Source organism: Sinocyclocheilus grahami, unplaced genomic scaffold, assembly GCF_001515645.1.
Source record: "Sinocyclocheilus grahami isolate Dianchi unplaced genomic scaffold, SAMN03320097.WGS_v1.1 scaffold158.1, whole genome shotgun sequence".
NCBI lineage: Eukaryota > Metazoa > Chordata > Actinopteri > Cypriniformes > Cyprinidae > Sinocyclocheilus > Sinocyclocheilus grahami.
This window is the reverse complement of record NW_015505337.1, coordinates 1,111,878-1,129,942: the sequence shown is the minus strand read 5'-3', so window position 1 is coordinate 1,129,942 and position 18,065 is coordinate 1,111,878. Positions and strand designations below refer to the sequence as shown.

General features: G+C 39.8%; 1 protein-coding gene across 1 annotated transcript in view; it reads right to left on the bottom strand.

Annotated features, from left to right (window-relative positions):
- The window catches only part of LOC107592788 (alpha-(1,6)-fucosyltransferase-like), a 104,628-nt gene extending 89,895 nt beyond the window's left edge, over positions 1 to 14,733 (bottom strand). The window contains exon 1 of the mRNA XM_016282353.1: positions 14,590 to 14,733. The gene's annotated coding sequence lies outside the window, so the exon portion shown is untranslated. The remainder of the gene's footprint in view (positions 1 to 14,589) is intronic.
- Positions 14,734 to 18,065: the final 3,332 nt, after the last annotated feature.

The following is an 18,065-nucleotide window of genomic DNA, read 5'->3' as shown; positions in this document are numbered from 1 at the left end:
TCTCAGTAAATTAGAATGTCGTGGAAAAGTTTCAGTAATTCAACTCAAATTGTGAAACTCGTTTATTAAATAAATTCAGTGCACACAGACTGAAGTAGTTTAAGTCTTTGGTTCTTTTAATTGTGATGATTTTGGCTCACATTTAACAAAAACCCACCAATTCACTATCTCAACAAATTAGAATATGGTGACATGCCAATCAGCTAATCAACTCAAAACACCTGCAAAGGTTTCCTGAGCCTTCAAAATGGTCTCTCAGTTTGGTTCACTAGGCTACACAATCATGGGGAAGACTGCTGATCTGACAGTTGTCCAGAAGACAATCATTGACACCCTTCACAAGGAGGGTAAGCCACAAACATTCATTGCCAAAGAAGCTGGCTGTTCACAGAGTGCTGTATCCAAGCATGTTAACAGAAAGTTGAGTGGAAGGAAAAAGTGTGGAAGAAAAAGATGCACAACCAACCGAGAGAACCGCAGCCTTATGAGGATTGTCAAGCAAAATCGATTCAAGAATTTGAGTGAACTTCACAAGGAATGGACTGAGGCTGGGGTCAAGGCATCAAGAGCCACCACACACAGACGTGTCAAGGTATTTGGCTACAGTTGTCGTATTCCTCTTGTTAAGCCACTCCTGAACCACAGACAATGTCAGAGGCGTCTTACCTGGGCTAAGGAGAAGAAGAACTGGACTGTTGCCCAGTGGTCCAAAGTCCTCTTTTCAGATGAGAGCAAGTTTTGTCTTTCATTTGGAAACCAAGGTCCTAGAGTCTGGAGGAAGGGTGGAGAAGCTCATAGCCCAAGTTGCTTGAAGTCCAGTGTTGAGTTTCCACAGTCTGTGATGATTTGGGGTGCAATGTCATCTGCTGGTGTTGGTCCATTGTGTTTTTTGAAAACCAACGTCACTGCACCCTTTTACCGAGAAATTTTGTAGCACTTCATGCTTCCTTCTGCTGAGCAGCTTTTTGAAGATGCTGATTTCATTTTCCAGCAGGATTTGGCACCTGCCCACACACTGCCAAAAGCACCAAAAGTTGGTTAAATTACCATGGTGTTGGTGTGCTTGACTGGTCAGCAAACTCACCAGACCTGAATTGTATTGTCAAGAGGAAAATGAGAAACAAGAGACCAAAAAATGCAGATGAGCTGAAGGCCACTGTCAAAGAAACCTGGGCTTCCATACCACCTCAGCAGTGCCACAAACTGATCACCTCCATGCCACGCCGAATTGAGGCAGTAATTAAAGCAAAAGGAGCCCCTACCAAGTATTGAGTACATGTACAGTAAATGAACATATTTTCCAGAAGGCCAACAATTCACTAAAAATGTTTGTGGTGAAGTATTCTAATTTGTTGAGATAGTGAATTGGTGGGTGTTTGTTAAATGTGAGCCAAAATCATCACAATTAAAAGAACCAAAGACTTAAACTACTTCAGTCTGTGTGTACTGAATTTATTTAATACACGAGTTTCACAATTTGACTTGAATTACTGAAATAAAATAACTTTTCCACGACATTCTAATTAATTGAGATGCACCTGTAGAGTAGGGCTTGTTGTTTGTCATTTCTCCGATCACAAATGCAGACATGGTTTTATGTTTACGCCGCGCAATGCGTAAAAATACAGTATAAGTCATTATAATCCATAATTATGTCCCCACTGGATGCAACGAATGCCTCGTTTATAATGGGTTTTCATGTTTTTGAATCGTAGCTCCGGCCGGACAGGGCATCATCACAATATGGTAAGGGGCGTAACATTTCCGTCACACACTTGAGGTATTCGGCCAATCATAACGCACTGGATAGCTGGCCAATCACAGCACACCTCACTTTTCAGACCGATAAGCTTTGTAAAAATCGATGCGTTTCAGAAAGGCGGGGCATAGAGGAGAAACTATAATGTACAGTATGTGGAAAATAATGTGTTTTTGAAGCTTAAACTGCATAAACACATTTCATTACACCAAATACACAAAATAATTATCTTTTTAGCAACATCATATGACCCCTTTAATTCCATTTAATTGCAGACTCTCAACATTTTTTTTCTTTAAACATTTTTTTTCACAAATTAACTTCTTTTTCTATTAACTTTGGCAAAAAAGGCACAGTCAAATGAAAAATCTAAATAAATAAACTGATTAATTTGTACGGTGAGAAAATATGGCACCTTATAGCCTAGACCTAAAATCAAGTCAACTCTTTTGGAACTTAAGTCTTATACAAGCAATGTATTGATTTGTAGTGATATTTCAGGCTCCAGCAGAGTCATAGACCAGGAAACAAGTGGTTGGAAACTCAAACGCTTGGCTGATATAAGAGAATGTCATTGCTGGGGCAATAAAAATGCCTCATAAACTAAGTGCATGACTGGCACATTTTAAAATGCTCTTACTGTGGCACAGCTTTACCAGACATTTTATTAAAGCCTGAAAGGTATGATGAAGGCAAGATACAGTACAACATTTGACTACAAAATGTATTAATGTCAAAAATATGCAAAATACATGGCTGCACATTATATAGTATATGCAACACAGTTATACAGCCACATCAAACTGAATAACTGACCCAATCTACTTTTCAAACCCTTTAAAAAACAACAAAGAAGCATGCCATTTTAAAAGGTGTCAGCAATTTCCAGCCCTGTAGATCAAGGCATCTTTTACATTGTTTTCCTGACAGCACGGGATAAACAAACCTGTCATCTGCAATTTTATCATGCATCCACTAGTCAACATCACCTTGCTGAGGCTTTCAGAGAAAAGATGGTACTTGACATCTTTATATAGAGGGAGGAGAATGCAAAAATATGTTTGCATTTTCTAAGACCACAGCTTGAAAAGTAAGTTTAAAATGAAGAGGTTAAATATCAAATGAACACTCAGGAATTTAACATGACTGTACACTGAGAATACAGTGAATGAGTCCTCTGTGCTCTAATGTGTGTAGGAGCCCTCCCTAGGACGCACATAAAGCCCTGTAAGACAATTAATCAGAGACCAAAAACAATAGGCTTTTGTCTTGGCTTGAGCCATGCTCAAATTGGCACTGCAAAAAACACCTAAAACAACACTGCAAACCAGGAGACTACAGCAGACTAAATGCTGTTCTTTTAAACTTTCTATTCATCAAAGAATCCTGAAAAAATTTATCATGGTTTCCACAAAAATATTAACCAACGCAACTGTTTTTAAGATTGATAATAATAATAAATGTTACCTGAAACCCAAATCACCATATTAGAGTGATTTCTAAACAATCATGTGACACTGAAGACTGGAAAAATTGCTGCTGAAAATTCAGCGTTGCCATCACAGGAATAAATAACTTTTTAAAATTGTTAGACACTTAAACATACATTCCATTTATATTCTATAAAATGCTACTACCTTACAAATAGATATGAGTGACAGAGCACCCAAAAACAGCGTGTCAGGCATATTGATGACTTATGTTTTGTCTGTTCATCAAGACAATTAAAGGTGTTTCTTCAAGCGTGTGCCTATGTATCTAAGCAACGGCATTTCTTGTCAAATGTCAGTCTGTCGAGTCTTACAGGTCATCCGCTACAATGGCTGATAGATGAGCACAATTACCCACCACTGCACAAAAAGTGCCCACATTTGATTGGTGTTAATTTCACACCCTCAGCCACAGAGCTGTATTCTAAAGTCTAACCTTGACTAAATCAAAAGAAACCAAAAAACTTTGGTTCTGTATTAGAACTAAAAGGGGAAAAAATTCTCCAAGGCACATATGTAACGGGCCACAACTCTTTGTCTGGAGGAAAAAAGACAAATAAAAAAACGGAGTGATGAATCGTGGAGGAGTTCGGAGACGCAAGTAACTCTGACAGTCTGATCCATTGCCCAGGGCAAGAATTCGTGAAATGGAAAAGTTCTCATCAGGAATGGAGAGGCCTTCCTCTGAGGAAATAAATGGCACCCACACCTCCAGCTCGTGGAGAGGAGACAGAGATAATGAAACGGCAGGCGGATGTTTATCGACTTTTATGAATTATATTTGATCTTGCTTCTGTCGTCACTTGTTGGCAAAAACACACAACTCCCTTGTACCGCTGGTGCCGAGGGTGGGCAGGACAGCAGAGGGAATATGACAAGGAATGCAAGCAAGCAACAGATGGAAAACAGAGTGGCCAATTACACCGTGCTGTAAAAATTGCTGGGTGTGCGGCACGAGAGAAGGAGATGAGGTGATTCATTCAGACAAATGATACCTCTCTCACAAGCTGCCTCCTACTAGAACAGCATATATGTCATGCCAGGTTTCCAGCTAGCATGCAAGGTAAAATGTTAGCGCATGAATGCAACACATAAACCGCACAGAGGAAGCTGCTAATGAATAATGTTGAGTGATTTCATATAAATTTTGTAGTGCCACGCAGTAGGCCACAGGCGTTAAGAAGCTTTTGCGGAGCGCCTCTGTGATTGCCTCCCAAGGGCATCTCAACTGCCCTGAAATTCTATTTCCCAGTGCCGAAAAGCCTGTTTATGCACAACTGTTAATGCTCACAAAAGACGCTCTGATCACACCAATAAACCGTGCAAATCACTGAATCCACCGAAACATCCATTCGCACCAAACTCGATCGTGCAGCAACGCAGTCTGTCAGTAGGCATGCTGATTACCATGGATGTCAGTGGAGCACTAAAGAGGGCAGCTCATCCAGTGCCAGGTCCTCAGCTAAACAGACCACATACAGTACTGCTATCTGCATCATTTATGTTCAGTTAGGGTTGTGCCGATAGACGATAGTATCGTGTATCGACGATAGTCAGAGATATTGACGATAGCAGATGTCTTTGTCGATAGGCAAGACGATATTAGGCTCATTCTCCTATTAAAGTATTATTATTAATAATAATAATAATAATAATTATTATTATTATTAGGAGGCCCATTATAATTTGGCTATTATTATCAAATTGCCCCACTTTTTCATTCAGCACTGTATTTCACACACACACACACACACACACGTGCGCAAATGAGGAGCCTGTAGCCGGTGAAGGAGTCTCCAACCACAAACACAGACACATATCATCTGCTGATATAAGGTATTTTGTTGCACTTTAACAAGTAATCTGAATGGCCTATATATGTGCAATATTTTAACCAAGCCCTCACTAACTGAGTTTAATGCCACAGTTATGTTAGAACGCATCTCATTCTTGTTTCTGTCGGTGCGTCGGGCTCATCATGGGGCGCGCGGTCCGGAGCGCTGTATGACTGATGTATCGGTTTAATTTTAAATTTACTCCAAATGAACTTACCTGTTTAAAATACTTTGTTTAACTCGTTCGTTTATGCCCAATATTTAGTGTTAAACTGTTGGTCTTTAAAATAAATCTACTTTAGATTTTCACCGTTGACTGATTTTGCAGACCTTTTAGACTCATAACTTCCGTGTGTCAATGCGGCAAACTTGTCACAGGACACGTGGTTCTAATAGCGATGTATGACTGTTGTATCCAAATATATATGAACTAGCTGTTTTAAATATTTTTGTATTTAACATGTTAGTTTATCAGTATGTTTGAAAGTATAGGCCTATTATTTAGATTCGTGGTGCTTCCATAGGCTCCCTCTCTCTCGTGCGTGGTTTAAAACACCAAATAGTTATGAAATAGCCTATGACAAGTACAGGGAGTCTCTCTCTTGCCCCCACCCACCCATGCACGATAATATCGTCTATCGGCGATCTCATGGACTGGCGATATGACGATTTAAAAAAAATGACAGTCATCAGTCAGTCATACTCACATTCACACATGATCGAAAGGTCGAAAAATGATAATGCCTGATCCCAACCACTTCCTTCTTCTGTTCTCTTCACTCCTGTATTACGATCTCATGGTCATAAGACTGAACAGTGACCAAAGTCCTCACGCACCTCTCCAGGGTGTCCAGGGTTGACCAATAAAGTTGAACTGATGGCCTTTCTGGCCGGTACCACTGATCATGTACGTGTTTTCGTGCCTCGCAAATGTAAATGTTTGGTTTTCTATTATTTCTGTGAATCTTGAAAGAACCAGTTAGAATGGGTTGATAACTATAATTATCAACCCATCACAGTATGCCATTGTTTTCCAGTAAATGTGTTTATGAATTTATAGCTGTCATGGGGTTAAATTATAGCTCGCTGAATAATTTGACTCTACTGTTGCAAATAAAAAATTGAATACATTTGTTTTGTAAAGGACACTTTAAATGGAAATGATAAAATACATATTGGGTAGTTGACAATGTCAATGACTTCCTTTACTGTAAATCAACATTAAGATTTTTGGTTAAAATTTGCATTTAGCAAATTAAATTAAATTAAATTAATTTGCATTTAGCTAATTAAATTCAGAAAATTAAATTCCTGAAGTCATTCTAATATTTTGGGGGGCTTAAATTAAAAAATGCCCAGATGGTGTAACTGTCTGGAGATTGCACATAAGAAAAAGTCTCAAAGGCTAAAATTCTTGGGGAATAAAATGTTGGCAAACATAGTTTGGCATTTTAAATTATTTCCTCAAATTTGTATGTGTAATTATTCATTATATTATTAACAACACTGTTTTGCCAAATCAAAATGAGTGTGAGCTAGCCACACAACAGTTTTACAAATATAATGTATCTGTTAAAATAATATAAAACACTTGGAAAACACTGTCTGCCAAATCGTTTTAAAAAAAGAAAAAGAAAATAGTGAGGACGTTGAGAATATCAACAGAATAAGTACAAAGCTGAACTCCTGGCATTACTGAGCCTGGCTCATTAATGTGTTTGTAATCTAGATGGATTAAGCTTCTTTCCGTTTTGTTGTCAGTACTCCTCTGGTCAGTTACACAAATCACTTGACTAGCCAGGAAAGTGAATATGTCTAACAAATGCATTAAGGGCGTATAACCAGCAATACAACTTCACATAATCATTTATCAGTGTACACTTTAATGAAATAAAGAGTCCAAACCAAAAATTAATGTCCACTAAATCTTAAAACATATTCCGCTTGTGAAACCACAGTATGTTGTAGTTGGCATGAGCAGCAATCCAACTCTTGATCCCAATTAAGACAACCTGCGCCTTTTCAACACAAAAGGGCTTGCAGTTACACAAATCACTTGACTAGCCAGGAAAGTGAATATGTCTAACAAATGCATTAAGGGTGTATAACCAGCAATACAACTTCACATAATCATTTATCAGTGTACACTTTAATGAAATAAAGAGTCCTGCTGAACAATACAGTAAAATTAATGTCCACTAAATCTTAAAACATATTCCGCTTGTGAAACCACAGTATGTTGTAGTTGGCATGAGCAGCAATCCAACTCTTGATCCCAATTAAGACAACCTGCGCCTTTTCAACACAAAAGGGCTTGTCAGAACACTATGAGGATTAGCGAAAAATTAAGTAGACAAATCCACTGATCAGATTATCTCTCCGAACAGGATCTTCTCTGTCTTACACGCCTCTCGCTGGCATAGGCTAATGCAACTCCATGGTGTCTAAACTGTAGTCGATAGCTTGGCTCAAAGATGTTGCTCTGCAAGCAGTCGATTTCAAAGCGAATGAAAGAAGAAGGACGGAAGAAGGAAATAGACATTGCAACAGAGAGATGAAACGAGTGAAAGGGAGGTTAAAGAAAGGGCACTTTTACCAAACAATTCGTCACCTGCACGGTAAGGGAAAAGGGAAAGGGTGCTTGCTCAACCCTTTTACCATTTACCAGGCTGTACTTTTTCTGCACTGCTCAAAAAGACTGAAGAAAAGGACAGAACCCAGAATGTGATATATCTCCGCACAGCCCCCTGTCTTTCTGTCATCAGTGTCACATGAGGTTTGCTCCTCTGGCTCTGTACCAAATTAGCATTCGACTCATCCTCTGCCCTGTGCTGCACCACTGAAAACCACCGGCAGCAGATAAACACTGTGATCATAGCGCTTCTGAGTGTACAGATTTGAACTTCAAATGGTCAACGGTTACTTGGCCTTGCCCTGCAATAGTTTTTAAGGAATAACTGATGCATGGAGACAACACTGCAAGTAGCATGCTGACATGCAAACGGACACATGTGAAGTATAGCAGTATGAAAACATTCAATCTGAAGATTGCGATGACAACCTGAGTTAGCTGTCTGGCTTAAACTCAGTTGTGGTTTGCTGCAGTTTTTGTTCTGTGTAGGCAGCAGAGCCCATCTGAGCCGAACCCCCGAGCCCACTACTCTACTCAGTGGGTGAGGGGCAGCTGGGCTTCTTGTCAAAAGGTATAGCTAAAATTTTCACACAAAACCAACAACGAGCAACAACTTAAGTGTTCAATTCAGCTTATGCAAACAGTAATGGAGGGAAGCAAATATTTTACTAGTTCTCCGAGTGCTAAGGTTCAAACAGGAAGGTCTGGCAGGGTCTCATCAAGCATTCCCTCTAATATCCCATAGTACACTCTGGTTTCACAACTGAGGAGTAGGGAAGCAATTTTCAGAAGGTAGAAAAGACAGAACGGGGAAGAAAGAAAGAGGCAAACAGATAGCAAGAGAGGGGGTAGATTGGGACTTACAAAACACACTCAATATGTCTGTGTCCCGTGAGGTTTGGACCATCTTTTTTCTTCCCACCCGAAGGGCAGGAGACAGAAAGGACAAGTGATTGTTGAGTGGGGTTGGCATAAACCAAATGATGGTATGGAAGCAGATGCTGCTACAAGCTAAGTAAAGTGCATTACCCACCATGCCTCCTGCAACTGATAGGCACTCTGAGAGTCTATATTCTTGAAACGTTTGAAGATATCAATCAGCACAAGGTGAAATCCAATCATGAAATCCCCCTGAATTCTCTTAGTATGACAATCCCCCACCTCTACTTGGTGCATAAAGGGGATAAAAAGAAGTTGACGTACAGTCCAGCTCTGACAATCAACAATCATAGTGGTGTCTGAGCTTGACCTACCTCAACCTGATGACTCCTGAAAGCTGGCACTTAGTGGATGAGATGCCCTAACCCTGCAATTCGGGTTTGTTTAATAATATTCAGACTGACATACTGTCTGCCCTCTGTTGCTCTTTATGCAGATCTCCATCCATCATTGTGAACACCACAGAGATGCTTAATTGTCCCGGAGAAGCCGTTAGCAATCCACAAGGCATTAGAGATGCTATTGAGCATGCTCCAGTTGAGCTGAGAAAGCAGTCTCACTCAGGTCAGTGCTGAGCAATGCAGACTACAGGACTAGATGCCTCAAAAATGCTTCCATCATCTTTACCTCAGACATGAGTACCCTGGGTATTCATCCTAAAGCCTATTTGGACGGGACTAGGGACTAGGATTTTTTTTTTTGCCAACTTTTTGAGCAAGAAAACAGCTGGTTCAAGTAATTTTTTTTATATAAGATATTTACATTATCAAAAAAAAAAATCTTGATTACTTCAATGGGTTTTATGATGAATGCACCTTCTGTAACACCCACATCCAGACAACAGACACTCCCATCTGAGTAGAGATGTCAGTCCCATTCAAATCAGTACTCTGCTACTGCAATTCAAACATCATTGGGATTTGGGAAAATGAATCCCATCAAAAACAGCTATTTACTCTACCTCTGATTTACTGATCTGTGTTTTTCATACCTTGTCTATATCTCCCTTGAGCTGATGTGTGCGCCAGAGGGTGTGTTGAATTCAGCTCTGTTCGGGAATGGTGTGTTTGCTGGCACAGATGACGAAGCAAGATGAATGATAAGAGTTTAGAAAGAACCAAACACATTAGACTCTTGTAATTCGGACAGTCACAGAGCGAGGACCTTGTGGAAAAGTACCTGCTACTATGCAAGATGGTTACGGTCTATTTCTGTTGGTAGTTTTTCCCTTTCTTCTGAAGTAATGTAACCTTGGCCTTATTGTTTGAAAGTAGCTCAAGCAGAGGACACAATTATTGTGCAAATTGCGTGCCTCTGGGTTCTCAACTCTAAACAAGGGTCTCAGTTCAGTTTGTTGAGGACTATTTACCCCGTGTTCTGAGTCTACCAACTGCATTTGCAGATGTGTATTTGGCACAATCGCTCACATTAAACTGTCTGCTATGGCAAGGGCATGGGGAACTCTGGGAGAAAAGCGGTGTCATGTGCAACAAATTTCCCCTGGTTTAAATGAAGCCCTGCGGTAGGTAATCATTGACTATGATGGCTGCAAATGCCCGGCTTTCAGGGCAAATATTCTCATTTAATCATTCAGACAATATGTTTGTACAAAACGTGTAATTTTTCTGCAGGGGTCAAACAAGGTCTGTGGTTGGTGTAATCCTGACCCTTCCTGTCCTCGTGTGTGGGCGATGGCGGAGCAGTTCCCCTGCAGCTGCCAGAGCGATGCTCCACATTGCAGTGTGGTATTTATAGCCGATGAAACAGCTCCCTGTCGTTGGCCACTGTCAAGTCTGATGGGCTCAAAAGCAGTCAGCCAAGAACCAACCAGCAAAACCCACAAGCATGCACACACATACAGACTTTTACAATCTCCAAAGGGCTCAGAAGAATGACTCACGGTCTTCCTTAGTAGAGAGTTAGTAAAGACAATGGCTGGGTCGTTCTTTCTTGCTGCCCACTGCCACAGAACTAGAATGGGGAAAGAGTGAGTACAAATGATCATCATGTGGAAAGCTACATGGTCTGCCATTAGGATCCCTGCCAAAGATTTCATCCATGCGATTATCCCACCCCACCGCAGCTACTCGCTTCATCATCCATCTCATGCAAACACACACACACACACCTGTACATGCTAGTCCCTGATGCCCAATCCCACACCTCTCTGCCGTTCAAATCAAAATCTATTGGGAGAGACTTTCCATCTGCTCAGAGAAGCAAACTACACTATCATTAAAACTGATCAGAACCTCTTTATCCCCGCCCACTGCCCACATTGCTATGGAAACTCAGCCAAGTGTAGTCACCTGATATTGGCAGAATAGAAGAGATGAGCACGGGGAGCGGGGGAGGGAAATGAGATTCCCTTCACTCCTGTCTGATCCGTGATTTTGAGCTTTATTACAGCCCCTGTCCTGACCTTCACTTCACAGTATGGGGCGAATGTATGTTAAGAAAGTAGCAAAGCACTGCACTCTATTACTCCTCCATTCAATCTCAATAAAATGAGCATAAACTAGAACGTCTTTTCCTGGATTAATAATTCTTCTTCATAATTCACCCCAGGAGACAATTAACTATCGAGGGCATTATTTGATTTCTCAGTTCATTATTTAAATATGACAACTGTGACAAGACAGACGTGCCTAAAATGAATTTCTGCTAGGCGAAGTGTGCTATTACATGATCATGTGACTATGGCAACATGTGCAGTCACCGCATCAGTGTCATTAATTTAAATAACACAAAACAACCCTTTGTGAGCAAAGGTAGCATAGGATCACGTGGGAAAATGAAGCTACACATTATGGAAATCCTATAACCACATATTATGTTTTCAAGTTAATGTTTCACAACCATAATTGTGTGAGCGGAATGAGTCAGAGCAAAACATGGAGCTGCAACGAGACTCCAGGGGCCTATGACAAATTAATACATATTTATGGTTCATTTGTGAGAGTTGTGACTGACCGAACAGAACTGAGATTAAAAGCAAACTTTCAACAAAAGAGATAATTATACAACCTCAGAAACTTACATCAATGTAAATGCTAATAAAATACTGGAGTAAAAATAAACTTCACTTATGGTTAACTTGAGCAAGATAAGGCCACATCACACCCTGACATATGAACTTTATAACCAATTTCCTTCGTCTAAATATGAAAATGTGAACAGATGTATTCACTGCTCTCTTTAAAAATGGTATCTATTCAGAGATCAGCATGACATTTGATACTGCACTGAAAAAGGAAGCATACCGTAATTGCCACCTTAGTAGTTTGTACCTGATCTAACCCTTAAAAAATGACTTAACTTAAGTTGGTGCAACTTAGTGCAGACTTTTATATTAGGCTACATAATGCAGTTGATTCTGTCATATTAAACTAATTCAGATGTTACCACATGAAGCACATTTTAGATTACCCGACAAAACATGTTTAAAACTCTATTTGTGGATTTGTTTTAGAATGATTCCCTGAAAAAGGCCTCTAGCTAAATGAACTGCCCCTTAGGGAAGTTACAGGCACTGCCATTGGCTAAGACAGCTCTAAGGACCCTGGCAAGTAAACATAGCAGAGGAGTGTCGAATTAATTCTCTCAGTTTGTCTGACTACACCGTAAAACGTGAAACATGAAGGAGTGACTTTTACCTGACCCATGAAAATGAATTTTCTTGGTCTAATCTAATATAGTCAGGGCTGATTCAGTCAATATTTGTTTACCACTTTTCAGGTTACTTGACAAACATATTGTCCAGTGTACAATTGAGAAGTGCTATACTGAAACCTGGCATTTATATTATATGCTAATATACAGTATTTACATGTGTGAAATAAAATGTTCATAATCTTGTATTTTTTGCTGCTCTAAGGCCAAATGCAATGCAAATCAACTGACCCAGGAGAGAGTCAGTTTAATTTTTTGATGATGACCATCCGACTTCAGAGGAATAACATCTCTCATCTCTATCCAGAAACCTAAGCTTGTGGAGGTATCAATTATCACGGCAGATTTCATTATATCATTAATTCCAAGTCAAGCGAGATAAGCTGTTTCAATGCAAAAAGCACTATTAAAAATGTATGAATGTTGAGAGAATGCACACAAGCCCAAGTAGATGTAATAACACACTTGACTATGAAAGCTTGTTATCGGTGTATGCTTGGAAGAGCAGGGACTGGGCATTATGGCCGAACATCTGTAGAAGACATTGATTTTACAAGGCTCTTAAGAGAGGCAAATGTTTTCAGTGCATCGATTAAAACAGCAGACGACATGACGGGAGATAAAACCACAAAGTAGCCTTGAAAGAGTGAAGCCAAATTGTTATACGATGATAATTAATGGTGCCCATCCTGAAGTGTGTCTAATGGGTGTGATAGGAGTGGATTAAATAAGGGAAAGCACTGGCGGAGACAAATAATCCCTGTGCTGTGATTTCCACATATATGCCTTCTAGGTAGGCAGCTCACTTTAGCTAATAAATATCAAACTGATCCCAGTGCAGTTGAGAAACATAACCTTTGACAGTTAGAAGAATAGCGAAAAGACTTTGGGAACTGCATTAAGAAAAACAGTCATCATCATAATAATGACTTACAGGCTTTATTGCCTTCATCATTATTTTTTTGCCTTTTTTAGGATAGGACAGTATGTAGACAGGAAGTGAAGTGGGAGAAAGAGGGGGACGGGATCGGGAAAGGTCTTCGAGCCCGGGACTCGAACTTGGGTCACCCGAAGCGCAACATCGCGAAAAATTGGCGCACTGCCCACAAGGCTATTGGTGCCCACGCCTTCATCATTTTTAAAGGGATAGATTGCTATTCCAAACCAGAAAGACACATTTTAAGGAATCTGCCAGATGCATATTTACAAGTAATTACAAGGTAATGGTGACTAAATTATTAATTAATTACAAGGTAGGGTGACTAAAAAGAGGTGTAAACGCTCCATAAAAGTAGTCTACTTGATTTATTGCACTATATCCCAAGTATTCTCAAGTCATACAATTGCTTTTTGGATCAACTGATTCATTAAAAAGATCTCATGGTGAGCTAAGGCGGGTGTCAAGATCTTCTGTAAATAACCACTCAAATTCCATTTTGCTCCTCGCAAAAGTGCCATCTTTTAGCACAAAAACTCTTTGAAAATAGCTTGCGAGATATGCAGACTACTTTTATTACACATTTATTACAGTTCACAGGCTTGACATTTTCAATCCCCATTCAGTCATTCGAGGGAAACTACATTCTTCGAAATTTCTGCTTTTGTGTTCCATAGAGAGAGAAAAGGCACAGTCATACAGGTTTAAAACAACAACACGAAGTTACCTGAATTTTATTTGGGGTGAACTGCTTCTTTAAACATCATTTCGCAGTGTTCCGTAACTCGCTGCCTTCTTCACAGGGTTCTAAAAGTAAACACTGCAGCGACTTCGTGTTACCTTGCCTTTCTCCTTTCTACCCACATAAACATGGACACGCTACTGCTGTTGTTATTCCTGCTAAATGCCTGACTTACATTACGGGCATTTACGCTGCACCTCTTCAACAGTCCTGATACAAATCATTTATTACTAATCTCGTCTGGTGTATTTGTTTACAGATTCGTTTGCGCTGTATGGTGTAGATTCGCAGAAAGTAGGCTTCCTATATTTGGCACTGCTATTCTCATTCGCAATCGCCTTCATCTCTTTCTAGTACATAAAGACATTATACAGTGTGCCGTGATCGTGATACACACAGAATGACTGTCTGACCAGAGCACATTTCTCTATCACGGCGCGAAAACACAATGCGCTTGAGCTGCAAAGCTGACCGTTATTTTTGCCGTTCAGCAGTCGAGGCAGCTAGCAACAGGCCGGGATGGAGCGAACTCGCCGGCGAGAAAAACGTCGTTTTCCTTAACATAATGCGGCGACGGACTTACCTTGATTTGGCACTGGCGTACTTGTATCTCCACAGCGCGTATGTTTTAACGAAAGGGATGCTTGGCGAGTCGTGGCGGAAACAGGAACTGGGGAGACTGACCGCTGCTGTCTGAAATCTCGCTGCTGGGCTCTTGAGGAGGCTGCTCGGCGGTCACTGGGCTGCACTGCGCATGCGTGTGTCAGATCACCACGATACAAGTGCTCCTCGGCACTGAATGCAATTTCTTGGATCTCATTATTCATGGTTTTGCCAGCGTAATGCGACTGATTTCTCCGTACAAATGTGACAAATAATCGTTTCACTAATGAGACCGCAGACAAAGCAATTTAAAGCGACCAATCTTGTGGGATTGTATTAGAAAAGAATAATAAAAAAGCCCACTATTATGCAAATGTAAGACACTCTCGTCTCGGGGTAGTTCAGATTAATACATATTACATTTCTAATAAACGTCTAGTCTAACATGCAGGCTCGAAAATCTAATGTTCAGTGTTTCCATTCTGAACGTAGGCTATTGTACTGCACACTGAATTCCTGTTTGCAGTATATAACATTTTTGTAGCATTTTTTATAATTTTACATATTTTGTGTTTTGCTCTCAATATTTTATTGCAACTCTTGACTTGTTCTGTGATCATCATAGCAATTGTACAAGTTTACTTATTGATGCAGAATACTATTGTTTTAACATATAAAATAAAATAAAAAATGAGTTAAAGGCGACATATCATGAAAATCTGACTTTTCCGGGTTTTAAGTGCTATAATCGGGTCCCTGGTGCATCTACCAACCAAGGAAAAGTGAAAAAGATTCACCTAATCACTTTGTTTTGGGAAGCCTTTTTCTGCAAGCGTCTGAGAAAACGAGCGAGTCTGATTTCGCTCCCTTGGTGACGTGGCAAAAGGGATCTCATTATAATATTACCGCCCCTTAATCTGTAAACTTCCACTCAAAGCACCGTCATTTTGATTTCGCAAGCGACAACGGTGTACCAGCTCTAACGCCATGGCGAAAGTTTGAGCAAAACATGCTAACTGTTCTGTCTTTGGCTGCACAGATGAGCACAGAACACTATTTAGATTCCCAGCCTCAGAGGAGACAACAGAGCAGTGGATTTATTGATTTATTTAGGCTACTGTATATATTGCTGCTGCCACACATCTAAAATAAACAAGCGATTTATTTCCCAGCTGTTTACCTTCACAGACATAACCGACTGTTTTTTGTAACTCGTTTGTTTTTAATGTAAACTTGTGTGTGAATGAGAACTTAGTTTAGTACTCACATGCTGTGACAGCCGCTTTCTGTGCGTGTGCTTCGGATGTGTGCGCTCAGAAAACCGTATATCTGAAGTTTAAACTAATATGGTTTAAAACGCATGATTTCAGCGCGATACACATGATAATCAGAACCAAAACAGATATTTTTAGCAGATACGAGCTGTAAAGGCGCAGCTCTATTCTGGAAAAGGGGGTGGGGAGCAGCAGCTCATTTGCATTTAAAGAGACAGGCCCAAAAAACAGCTTGTTTCTGCTTTCACTCAAAATAGGCATTTTCAAAATGATATAATAAATTATCTGTGGAGTATTTTGAGCTGAAACTTCACAGACACATTCTGGGGACACCAGAGACTTATAATACATATTGTAAAAAGGGGCATAATATGTCACCTTTAAAGTTTTAGAGCCTGGCAGGCCAGTGTTATAGACCTCTTTGCTCAATGGAACCCCAAACCACATAAGAAAAAACATTCATGCTTTGAAAATCATCATTACTGTATGATATATGATAATATGTTGAATGAGAACTTAGTTTAGTATTCACATGCTGTGACAGCAGCTTTCTGTCCCTATATGATAATTATGATAAAAAAAGTCATAATTATAACATAAAATGTCTAAACTATGGGGCACAAAGTCATAATTATAAGACAAAAAGTAGCAGTTAAGAGATGCAAAGTCACAGTTGTGAGATAAAGGTTGAAAGTGTGAGATAATAAGATAATTATGAGTTAAAAGGTTGCATGTTTGTCACAATTATCTCATAATTAGGACTTTTTGCCCCTTACGAAAAATTAACCATTTTATTATAGTAAAAGTGTAGTTACCATGGTTTTGTATAACCACAGTTTTACTACAAACACCATGGTTATATTATGGTTAGTGAAGTAAAACCATGTTTATTTATTTATTTATTGTTTGTTTGTAAGGGGTATTATATTATAATTTACTAAAGCATGATTATTTTTTCTGGCCGAAATCGGTTCCATATTGAACTGCCATTAAAGGCATGTAGAAGAAAGCTGATGTTTAGGATTCTAGTCATTTGTCATATGCTCTGTTTTGTTCTCTCTCTCTGCATCTCTCTCTCCCTCTTTCACACACACACACACACACACACACACACACACACACACACACACTAAATCGAGGGCAGTTTGACTTAATCATTGTTACATCACTCCCACCCAGTGGTCTGACTGTGGAGTCACACCACAAACCTCTCACTGGGTTTTATAAATCTGAACCAGTGCAAATAGACTATAATCCAGTGTCGGGCCGTGCATTTTAAACCTAGGCCTTCAGTGGCGTCCTACATGAATTAATCCATCTATTCATACCATCATAATGATGCCACTGCTATAGAAACCATAAATATTGCACAGTAATGCAGTATAACAGGGCACTACATAACAGACAGGTATCTTATGTAGCGAGAATGAATGCCATTACTAAAGAAAGAAACCCAATTAACAATTGCGCAACACATCATCTGTAGCTGAAGCATTAACCTAACAAAATGACACACATACAGTCCATCCGATGTTCTTAGAGATATTTATTCACCCAAACGCATTTATACCTTACAGACAGCATTGGTATAAAACAAATAAAGTGATTACATGTGTTTTAAAGTTGACCTAACAATTGAATGTTCTCTTACGGCTTTATTTCGTCTTCACGAGTCTCCCCGCCGGTCTGCCAGTGCACTGCAGGAAGAAAATACTGGGTAGCACAGCTTTACTAGGAAAGTGAGCAAATAACATTAAAATAATTCACACAAGACGATGAAGAAAAGTGTATAGATGTGTTTTAACGTACCTCTGTGACTCTCATCTCCCCGCTGATCTGCCTCTGCCAGCGGCGCTGCGGCCGGAGGAAAAGACCGGTTAATACAGCTCCACTCGGGAAACTGGGATGTTCTTACGGAAACTTAAACCTGGCTTTATATCACGCAAATAACATCGGCATACAACGCATCAAGCAATAAAAGAGTCAAAAATGAAAATTAACCTACCAGACTGTAGTGGTTTTTCATCTTCAGGAGTCTTTCACCGAGCCAGTGCCGAGGAGGTGTGTGGTTGTTTTTCGCAGTTATTAGGACTAACGTCTCTAGGTTTAGATTTAATAAATATAGTAGGCAAATATTTTTTCAAAATGCACTGAAAATCTAAACCTGAGAAACAGTAATAAA